This window comes from Diplotaxodon limnothrissa, linkage group LG6 (assembly GCF_057381915.1).
Source record: "Diplotaxodon limnothrissa isolate DT_005_m linkage group LG6, D_limnothrissa_male_GT1.1, whole genome shotgun sequence".
Taxonomy (NCBI): domain Eukaryota; kingdom Metazoa; phylum Chordata; class Actinopteri; order Cichliformes; family Cichlidae; genus Diplotaxodon; species Diplotaxodon limnothrissa.
The window spans coordinates 36539870-36549275 of record NC_140601.1 but is presented as its reverse complement, the minus strand read 5'-3'; positions in this window follow the sequence as shown (position 1 = coordinate 36549275).

Genomic DNA, 9406 nt, shown 5'->3' with positions numbered 1-9406 from the left:
TCGAGCAGCTGCGTGTGCGTGTGTGTGTGCGTGCGTACAGGGGCTCACTTTTCAAAATAGCCTTTGGAGTCCGGGCCCCCGCCGGCAGACTGCACCCTGCCTCCTGCGCCATCAGACCACCGAGGCAGTGAGAGACACGGCCTCCTCCGTCGTCGCCCTCTGTTAGTCCAGTTGTTCCTCTGCATCAAGTATTGTTTACAGTGGAGTTCATTCGATTAAAAGCACAGTCTGCGCACCTTTCACTTAACTCTCCCTCAGTCCGGTATCAGACAGGGATTAGTGTTGCCTCGACGCTAATCTGTAGAGCCTAAACCCTAACTGAGAAAATCCAAAATTAATCCATAAGGCTTTCTGGAGAATAATGCCAATTAAAAGACATTAAATGCTCAAATAGTTTCAAATCTGAAAACAAAATACTCTAAATTAATTATTATAGCGCCATTATTCCTGGAATAAAGGTGTTTGTGGGGGGTGGGGGTGTCTATGGGGCGCCGTTTGTTAAGTGAAACATGCTGAAATTAACAGCAACATTTTCCATATTTAGCTCAAAACCTTACAAAAACATGTTTTTTCAAGTCATTTTTTAACGACATATAATATATATCGACAATATAATATTTGTAACTTTTCATATTTAAAACACAATTTTAAATGTTAAGAACATGTTTTTGTAAGGTTTTGAGCTAAATGTGGAAAATTGTTGCCGTTAATTTCAGCATGTTTCACTTAACAAACTGCAGGTTTTACGGGGTTCACTCTTTTCTTAGAGCAGCATGCTCTGTCTGGTATTCAGTCTTCTTCCACTGCTATTGACCTCTGAGGATCAATGATGCTATTTGCCCGGCTAACAACAGGTGAACCACACTGCTGGTGCCAGAACAACAACTTACATTTATTTATCCTTAGGCATCCTAATTGCCTCCTCCGAGGAGGTCGTGTTGTTGTTGTTGTTGTTGTTGAGTTTAGTTTTTTGGTAGTTTGCCTGCATCCGTGCCTGTCATCATCTGTCTGTAAACACTATAGCTCGAAAAGTTTTGAATGAACTCTGAAGTGGGGTCATGTTAATACTTCGTTACAGTTTGGCTTACATCCACCAAGGTCTTCAAGGTCAACTTACTGATTGGTCGAAAAATTGGCAAAAAGTTTTATAACTCAGAAGCTAAGATTCTTACAGGTGTGTATTGTCATCATATTGTGGCTTACCAAAAGTACCTTTTTACAGTATGTCAAATTTGACCTCTAACCTCTCCTTTGGTATCAAAAGACTGATTTAAAGGTCAAAGAATTAATAATAATATTTTTTTAAACAAACTATAAACTGTGTTTATTACTGCCACTGATTGTATTGAAAACTGAGTAAAAGGAATAATATAGTCTCATGTTACTGATGTTACTAAATCTCATGTTACTTTGGACCTCAAAGAAGAGGTCAAACTTTTATCTTTTATCTTTATCACTATTCTCAGTGTTGTACTGCCTTTGTTTGTATCAGCAGCATTTAGGAAATTATACTGGGTATATTTTAGTATGCATCTAAATTTAGCACATTTAACACCTGACCCCATTTACATTTCTCTCATGTTCACCCCAAAATGCATTATTTTTACTGTACTGTACATTTCTTAAAGAGTGTTTAAAAAGAATAAAAAACTAAAGTAATATATATAAAACACAATACTATTCCCTTTATAACTGCCTTGGTGGAGACTTGTTCTCTCTGAGAGCTTTTTGTGATGTTAGGGTTTTCTCTTTTTTTATTTTTTTTAATGGCACCCAATTTATTTATTTTTTAAATTATACACATGAACACGATCACTCACCGTGGTTAGTTTGTCATCTGTAAAGTTTTTTTTTCTCTGGAGCTCTAGAGGAGCTTGGTGAAGTCTGAGTAAATAATTGGATGATGTTATCTAAAGCTGCATTGTAGGAAATGTAGTCTGAAATGTTTGCAGACTGTGACTCACTGGGGACTAAAAATCAGAATACATTTCAACATGTGCCGCCCTTCAGCCCTATCATGAGTTTTCTTTAGATAGCATCAAAGAAATCAGGAAATCATCACATTAGCCAAACTTTCACTTTAGAAGGTCGACTTTTAAACTTTACGAAACAGCATATTTCTGACGCTTGAATAACTATTGTTGTTGGAACTGATTCATTGCTCAGCTTTATCATTTATGTCTTATTTTTGTACATACGATTGTGAAATTATCATACTAATGTTTAAAAGAAGATTTTTTGTCTATTGTTGATTTTTTTTTTGTTTATTATCTTGTTATTCATCTGTCCTGTTGGAAAGATCCCAAAATCCTGATTATAAAAAAGAAAGCCGTTTTTCAGCTCTTTATCAAACCAAAGTTTAGCTAGCAAAATATTATGTGGCAACACAGTAAATGGATGTAGCCACTATGGAGGCTCACAATGGTTTGTTAACTTCCATTTGTATTTGGACCTGTGCCATCAGTTTTTATTTATTTTTATTTTTTTAGGAGATGCAGTGAGCAAGTGGTTCTGACTAAGAGGCAAGGACACTGCAGTTCATATCATGAGGTAGCCTGGAGGACACTCTGCCTTAATTCTCTATTTATCTCTATTTGGAACCCCAATTTCAAGTTATTGTGTAACTAACTGTGTAAAATGTAAATAAAAACAGAATACAATGATCTGCAAATCTCCTAAATCATTTTTTTTCCCACAGCAGAGCATTAAATCATTAAACTGAGAAAAAGTACAATTGTAAGAAACTCAGGTCTGTAAAGTATCAGTGCTCTTTTCATCAAATTCAAAATGAGCTAATATTTTCTGACTATAAATATAAATAAATATTGATATATTTTTATCTTCTACTGTGAATAAAATATGGGTTTATGAATCAAATCAAAAAAAGTGTTTGAGGCCATAAATTCAGCGAGCTATAGGATCATTTTCTGTTACATACATTATATACAACTGGGCTTCTTTTGCATCCCCCTGCTGGCCGTTAGAAAGAATGCAAATGTAAGACATCTGCACTGGTTTCTCTTTTTAGACGCAGAAGCTAAATCCATCTTTTAAACACAGTCTGTTTGGCATAATAGCTAAATTATGACCACTGCCATTAGTAAGTGTCATCTAGAGCCTGTAGGGTGACATTAGTATCAATGTTCAGCCCATGTAGCTGTTAAGGATTCATACTTTTTTGTACTGCACACAGAGATAATCATATATTAATGAGTCAGCAATAATTTTAAATTGCAACTTCTTTATATTCTACAATGCATTGTCATTAAAACGATCAAAAGCTTTATGTGAATACTTGTAATCAAACCACAACCAAAAGCTGCCAGTGGAAAAAATATTGGCATTTGATATGTGGGAAAAAAGTGTGAAATAAGTATTTGTGCTTTAGTACATCGGCAGTGTGAGCATATAGCCACCGCTGTGCTGTAAATGCTGTGTATGAGCACACAGTATGGAATTGGGACACAGCTTTGATTAATCTCAGGCTGCCATCCACTAATAGCAGCCCTCAGTAGGGAGGTCTGAGAGCAGCTGCACAGTTGTTGACACTGGGCCCTTAGCCTCCACTTTCAAACTGAGACAATATTTCAGCTGCTGTAGAGAACATCCGCATGGTGTGAGTCACGGACAATGACCGCAGCCCAGACAGTCTGTGAACCAGCCAAACGCTGGGCTCCTTAAACAAAAGTTGCTTTCAGTTTGCTCCGGTCGATCTGCCCTTTGCCCTCACTGTGCTCCACCTGTCTCTTGGCTTTGTACATGGAGGGCAGCTCTGAAGTCTGGTACACTGCTGACCTCATCCTGCTGCCTCGGCACCGCAGCTCTAAAGCCACACCTTCCCATTTCCTGTCTAGCTCTGAACCATGATGGCCTCGCAGGTCAAGGGACCCTCTGCAGGTTGGCCTGGCGTCTTCTGTGTCACAGCTGTGCTCAATTTTGTCCAAATCCAAGGCTCGTTTTGGAGTTATGTGGTTAGAACGAGAGGAAGGCGATTTGGATTTGCGGCGTGAACGAAGAGGTGGTCTCGGTGGAGGTGGAAGAGGAGGTGATGGAGCGATGGGTGGGTTGGAAGTTGTCCTTCTGTTGGGCATTTTAAAATCCCCTCCACCTCTTTCCCTTCCTCTTCCCCTATGTCTGTCTTTACCTGAGGAGGAAGAGGCTGCTTTTAAAAGACAAATGGATAGAGGGAGAGATGGAGGAGAAATGGCCAAGCACTCAATGCCACTGCAAACACCCCACATGCAGGAAACACTCAGAGGAAACTCAAAATGCCATGAATTTCTTGAAAAGAGTGTGCAGCAGAGAGAAGGCGAGAGAGATAGAGAGAGCTGGGAGGCAATAGGAAACAAAGTGAATGTGACAGATATTCCCATGCTGGCTGTTGGCTATGACATCATGGGAAAGATGGTTAGATGGCAAATACTCTGTGTGCATCTGTGCGAGTGTAAAGACCCCGACTTTAATGCGGGCTGCTGCCATCTACTGGCCACAAGAAGGAGGGACACACGTTCTCATTTGTTAAAGGTTGAGTTGAATTTGATGAGTCGAACTTTGTGTTTAGCACCAGTTAGCAAAACAAGAATATCTAAAGACAAGCATGGGAAGTTTAAAAACTTGCTTTTGAGTCTTTCAGGATTCATTTTACAAGAAAAGCAGGCTGCAGTGGTCCAGTAGTTCATCTCTTTGCAACTCCACACCACCCCTTGACTTTTTTTAAGTTAAATTACTTGAAGCATTTGATCAAGCTTCAAACATCAGCCGAAGAAACTTTTTTCACGTTGTACTCAAGAGTTTGCCGACACAGCTGATTTCACTTATTGCCTGATTAGACCCGTTCTCAGTCCCATGTGATTCATGTGACAGCCCACTCCCTCTGCTGTCAGCTTCTCTGTACTTGTTAGGGAGAAACTGCACCTTTGCCATTTTACTCCTATATGCAGCTGTGATGTATAATTCTCAAGAGCGCTGGCTGAATTAAACCTGAATAGAGTCTAATCAGTGAGAGTGACTGAAAATACCTGTGTGAAAGGCCTTGATTGATTGTGGGCTGTTTTGAATATTCCACTGAATTACTTATTAATACCGTAATAAAGCAAATACATGAAACACTTTAGGACTCGGGAGCTCTGTAACTAGGACCAAGACCTGCATTAATATAGCGGAGTCCTTGTTGTCCCAGCTCTATTTAAAAAAAAGGGGGTTTACTTGTTTTTCTCTCTTCATCTCGCTGCCAGTCTAGATTTATTTACTTTTATTTAAACTGAAAATCCCACTGAGATCCAGTTTCCCTTACAGGGGAGACCTGACCAAGGTAGCAGCCATACAAACTCAACAAATGCAACAAAAACAACATAAAATGAAGGTTTTGCAACATAATATAGAACAAAAACACTACTGGGACTCTGAGAAAAATGTCCGTGTGTCCTTCAGCGTGTTCCTTAAGATGCTTTTAAATTCAGGCCTAGATATCAGTATGTTTAAGATGATTATATTCATTTGAGAAGCACAATGAGGAGCAAATATTTTTAGCATATGGACATGGACCCAGCATGAGCCATTGAATTTAAACCCATTATTCATATACCAGCTTCTGTAACCAAACATTTCCCAGTTAGCGTGACAAAAGAGGACTCACCAGGTCCTGTGCTATGAAAACAAGAATTACACCCACAGATTGGTTTGCTCAGAGAACTAGATTATCCCCATGTTCACAGACACAGATGCTTGTTTTTATCCCTTTTATCAATGTCTACTCTATCAGCAGAGGCCTCTGGTAACTACTTTAGAAAACCAGAACTCCTCTGCCTCATACGTCTCACTTGGACGGTAACTTGATTTAGAGTGGGCATAAAGTGAAACAGGCAATTGCAGTTCATCTCTCTGTTTCAATATAGACATGTTTTTCTAAATGATCATGACCGGTTAAATAAAAATCAGTCTGTGTGTGCCTGTATGTCTGTGTCTATATGTCAGGTTGGGTGTCAGGCGCCACCTCTCTGGGGACATCTCAGGCCCTCCAAGGTTTGGAGGCCTATCTCCCCCTACCACCACTTCCCCTGCCAGTGGCGGACCCCCTCAGACATCGGTGCGTTGGTGGTTCTTTGTGTCCGGGGATGGGCGTCCAGGTACACACCGGCTCACTCCTTGGCGGCTGCTTATCGGGGCCTGGAGCCTGGGGCTCGCTCGGGCCACTTCGGAGGTGGGGTGCCCCCGTCCTCTCGGCCTGGGGCTCGGTCACTCAGGCGCAGCTGGCTGCCGGCGGAGCTCACGGGCGCGTCACTGCAACTCCCCCTGGCTTCTGCTCCGCGGCTGCTGAGTGAGCCCTCATCTGGGACTCTCCTCAGCTCTTTCTGGGACAGTGGCACAGCTGCCCCTCTGTTGGTCTTCCTTGGTCTCTTGTGTTCTGGGGGCCTCTGGATGTCTGGAGTTTTGATCTCCTCCACACCTGCTTCATGCCCTGGAGGACGGGGCTGTGGCCCCCCCACACCCTCTAGCAGATTATTACATGAAGGAACCTTTTAAAAAAAACAAAAAACAAGCGCGTCCATGCTCACAGGTGTACACACGGGTGATCACACCCACAAACTACACCCTTTTTGGCTCCTACCTCAAAGCACACTGTGTTCTGTTGATCTTATGTGCTGCACAATAATGTTTAATATTTAGTATTTACTGTCATATTCCCATATATCATTGTGATGTTGTTTATTCTATTACTCTTGTTCTCTTCTGCTTGCTTTCTTTTTTCTTTCTCAGCAGGTGATCCAGGTGATTGATATATGCATTTTTTTTCTCTGCCCGTTCTGTTGGTTTTTGTCTTTTGCCCTTCTCCCCCGTCCCTCTTCTCAGCTGTTTCTCTTTCCCTCTTTCTTTCTCCCCTTCTTTCCCCCAGTCAAGTCTGTCCCGTATTCAGTAAGTGAAAATAAAATAAACAATAAAAGGTGAATCAAATGGACCATTACGGCAAGGCTGGGATGGTCAGTTTGGTAAAGTAAATCCGTTGGGCATCTTTCTTTGCCTTTAGACAACAATTCTGATGGCAAAAGAGCCAAACGGGACAGGCCAAAAATAAATAAATAAATAAATAAATAAATAAATAAATAAATAAAAAATAAAAATCAGTCTCTGCTGTCGTCACATGTTAACCCCGGAGGAAACGCAAACACAGCGAACAACAATGAAGAATTATTCTAACGATAACCACGACAGAATAAGATCCTCATGTGATGTGAGAGATGCACAGATATAGACGATCTTTCTAAGTAAGCGCATGCATGTGTGAAGTGTGTAAAATGAGCATCGGTGTGTGTGTGTGTGTGTGTGTGTGTGTGTGTGTGTGTGTGTGTGTGTACACGAGGAAGAAACAGGACCTGGTTTTGTTTGGTGACTACCAAATAGCCCAGCATGATAAAGCTTGCTTAACAAGGCATTGAGCAGAGGGGAACCCATGCATAGCTAATAACCCAGTCCTCCAAAAATCCTTTGTACCCCAAAACAAAAGCCCTGTCCTTTTACACACACACACACACACACACACACACACACACACACACACACACACGGCAACAGAGAGAGGAGAGGAATATCAAGTACGATAGGAGAGAAATTATACAGATGGAGCGAAGTAGACAGAGGTCAACTAAAGGATCTGTTGTATTTTCTTAGCTGTAATAGAAAAGAATTTGAATAGAGTAGCTGTCAGCGATTTCATGAATTTAAAAACTTTAAGTCTAATGACCTGAAATACAAACAGAACTTTTTTCCTGGGCGTGGAAGAAGTGCTCAGATCTTTCACTAAAGTTAAACTATTAATTCAACTATATAAAACACTAGTAAAAGACTAATTACAAAATTAAAATATGCTATCATTAAATGTTTCTTAACTGTGAAAATAAAGCCTTTACGTCACATATTAGTTCTCATGTCAGATTTAAACAAACTCAAAAGGTTGCTTGAGTTATAACACTATTTTGATGGCATTCCCAAAAATTCCCTCTTCCGGGATTTTTTTTTAACACTGTCCCAATTTTTGTGCCTTCTAGCTGGAAAACCTCAGAGGCGCACACTCGAAATACATCCAACAAATCGGATATTATTGAAACTCTGAGAAAAGAAAGGAGGTCGCTCACGTAAGAGTTCAACACAGAGTTTAACCTCTAAAACATTTATTTGATCTATTTACAGACAGTACAGTTCGCTGAACAGAACAGAGGAGAATTGATTCTTATTGTGACACAACTGAAGAAACAGTATTGCAATTCAACAATGACTACAGCAATATGGTGGCTTCACAAAGTAGACTATATACAAATTAATACTTTTAACTGATAGAAGGTAATTTTGAAGAGGAGGAGAGATGAAGTGATATACTCTCGATGATACAGAAGCCATATTAAAACCTTCGGCAGTTTTTACGGTTTTGACTCATTTGTACAATTCTACTTTCTACCACAGCCTCTGCACAGAAGCGACAGCTTATCGATCTGTTGACTGAACATGAAATGACGAAGAAGAAGAGTGAATTGTTCTACCACAGAAGCTTCTGGATCGTTTGGTCAGAATGCAAGACTGGATGCACGAGCACTCGCGTCCTGTTTTTATTTTCTGTGAGAAATGCCTGAGGTGAGAGAATAGGTGTGGAAACCCAGAAGTTGCTGTGCTTTAAAGAGAGTCTGAGTAAATGTTACTTCTGCATACTCTACCCATAATGAGATCAAGCCTGCTGTATGCTCAAAAGCTTGTAATAAGTTCAAATATCACATGGCTCACTTGTAAATCTGAAATGTGCTGCAGCTGGATCTGAATGTGGAACACTTACTGACTCTTAATAGATATGAACTGTTTTCTGGAAAGATGGCAGTCACAGTGGCTGCTTGAAAAGTTAAAGAGAAGAAGTGAGAGTAAAATTATTTTTTTTTAAAATGTGGAGAGTCTTGTTTATAATTGGCTAAAGTGCATTGTTAGAATCTGTACATTGAGGGGCTAGAGGATGAAGTCTGGCACCGGCTATAACCATTTCATCCTCAACCTGCCCTCAAGTTTTCGTCTCCAGAAAGAAATCCACAGCAAGTCTGCTCAAAAGTTCACACAGATGCACACCATGCAGACAAAGTTCTAGGGAGAAGTTCTGTTCAAGCTTAATGCATCCGTTCTTCCTCACTTTGTGTGCCTGACATATTTTATCTTAGATCTGTTGTTGACTCACAGTGGATTGCTGGACGCAAAGTAGGGATGTAGCACACACAGCACTTAATCAAGTCAACGTATTTACTTTGACTAAATGAACTAATTGTTGATCTATGCTATATTTTGTTTATATTAGTTGTGTGCATTTTTACACAGATCTGAGCGAAAATGCTGTGATGTGTAATAAATTGTAGAAAGTGATCTTTATAACTGAAAGTCA